Source organism: Chinchilla lanigera, unplaced genomic scaffold (genome assembly GCF_000276665.1).
Source record: "Chinchilla lanigera isolate Chin_1 unplaced genomic scaffold, ChiLan1.0 scaffold00007, whole genome shotgun sequence".
Taxonomy (NCBI): Eukaryota; Metazoa; Chordata; class Mammalia; order Rodentia; family Chinchillidae; genus Chinchilla; species Chinchilla lanigera.
Window position 1 is genome coordinate 29,412,355 of NW_004955408.1, and position 2,423 is coordinate 29,414,777.

Here is a 2,423-nt window from a genome sequence, read left to right on the forward strand (position 1 = left end):
GCCACACAGTGGCAGCTCCCAGTCTGTCAGTGGCTAAGGCGGGTAAAGGGGCAGCTTGATGAATTGGGGCTATTATTGGCCTAGGGGTAATTGTCAGTCAGAAATGACTGGCTCAGATGATTAGGTGTGAAAAAGAAACCAGTTAGAGCTCCACTAAATTGCCCAGAAGAGTATAGCCTCCGTGACTCCTTGGAACCAAGGGCTGGTTCCCACCCTGAGGTGTACACCCAGCTCTTTTTTGGCTGGTTCTAGCACAAAGAAAAGTGCCAGCTCAACTCTGCCGCTGAGACTCTTCAGAATGCCTGAATCTCTTAAAGAGGAGCCCTCCAGCGCTCTCATCACTGCGGTTCCAGGGGGCGCTTTCCCTCTAGCAAAGCCTACTTGCCGGTTTTTTTGGCAGGGTGGGCATGCCAGTTGTGCTAAAGGCTTGTTTACTTGTGAGCCCCATTATTGCATTGTGGGTCTTGGACAGCCAAAGGCTGGTGGCATCCCCTGCTTCCTGCCTGCTGGAGACAGCCGACCTCCACGAAGAGATGGAGTTTAGCTAGCTCAGCACTGACACTGCAGGGCAACACTCAAAGTGGCCTTTTTCCCTGGTGGGCTCTGATCAACAGAGGGCCAGGTAAAAGCTCCACTGGGGCAACAACTACGCAGGTTTACGAAGCCCTGGGAGGAATGGGAATCACGTGGCCCTCGAGGGCGGCGCCCTCAGCTGAGATGGAGTGAACTTCAAAGGTAATCACAGGAGGCTTTCTGGAGGAGGCGGAAAAATTTATGGCGGTCCATTGTGGCTTCTTTCAACAGCGAGGATGAGCTTAGCGCTCTAGGGACCAAGTAGCTCCAGAGGTGAGCTTCTTGCTGGGGAGCAAAGCCAAGAGGCCACGGGGTTCCGGCTGGGAGAAGAGCCGGGGGCCGGGGGCTTGTGTCTCGGGATCAGACCCGACTTGTGTTCCCCGACCTGTCCTTCCACAGTTTTTCAGGAATGGACGCGCCATGACCACGCGAGGTCGGTGCTGCGGGGCCCGGTCCTGGGTGCAGGCCATGAGGTCCCGGGAGCCCACAGCAGGGCGCCCCGGGCCGGGGGTTGCGCCTGCAGGGCTGGCGGGGCCTCCTCGTCCAGTTCCGCCGGGGTGCAGATGCCTGTCCCGCAAGGGCGAAGCGCGCGCTTCCCGGGGAGCCAGACCGCAGAGCCGGCGGCCTGCGCGGGGCTGCGGTGGCACGAGAGGGCCATCTGCCTCGGTGCGGAGAACTGCAGCGTCCGCGGTGCGAGGCGCGGCCCCTCCCGGCCCCCAGCCCGGCGCGCACGCACCTACCCACGCCGCCAGCGCCGGCGGCCCGAGCCCCAGTGCCAGGCCCAGACCCAGACTGGGCGCGGGAGGCGGCGCAGGGATTAGTGCACCCCTCCCCCGGGCTCTCCCCGCCGCTGCGCCCGAGGCAGCGAGGACCCCTGGGCCCCGGGGGTGGCTCGGGAGCTTCGTCCCGGCGGTGCCGGGTGGAGACTCGGCCTCGCCAGCGGGGGCCGCACGGCTGCAGGCCGAGGTGCGGGCGCGCTGTTAGCTGCCGTCCGCCTGGGTCCGGGGGTGGGCTCGGCGCTGAGGTCGCAGGGCCTCTTCCCTCGGCAGAGGCCACGGCCGGGCGGCAGTGCCCGGGCGGGTAACCCGACCCGGCTCCCCCGGCCGCTCACCCCGCACGGCCGGGCAGGGGGAGGAGAGGACGGGGGAGGGGGAAGAAGTGGGGCGGTGGGTGAGGGGTGAGGAGACCCCTGGGCCGAGCGCCCGGCCCGTCTGCGCCGCCTGAGGGCGGCTTCCCGCGGCCCCCGGGAGGAGCCGGCCCCCTGCCTCGCGGGCGTCGAGCCTGCGGCAGGAGGGAGCCCTGGGGCTGCACAGGCTTGGCTCGGGGAGGCAGACCCGAGATGCTGCCTCCATTTTGTTTCCTGCTTAGCTAGGTCTGTGGTAGTGGTGGTGTGGCTTTGGGGTGCGGCCGAGCAGGGGGTTCACCTGCCGCTGCGCCTGCTCGGGGTCTGAGGCCTCGAAGACCCCAGCCCCAGCCTCCAGGTGAGCCCTACGGCAGGGAGAGGTTTGCCTTGGCCTCGGGCCGAGACGAGCGGGCCTCGGGCAGGTGCCCAGTGGATGGGGAGCCTGGGCTGTAACCTAAGATGGAGGCCGGGACTGACGCGGGCCCGAGCAGGGCGGTCGGACGGGCCTCGGCCTGGCCAGGTGCCGCTGGGGTTGGGGTTCGAGACGGGTAGGGTGCGGCAGCCGCGTGCAGCCCCAGGGACTACGCTGCGCCCCGAGGTAGGTGAGGGGATTGGAATGCCACCCACGACGCCCGCAGGCCCGGACCGTCAGAGCCGCGCGAGGCCCCTGGGGAGCTCGCCTCAGGCCCCGCCCGGGCAGTCGGGCCGCCCGTAGGCCCGGGCCGCC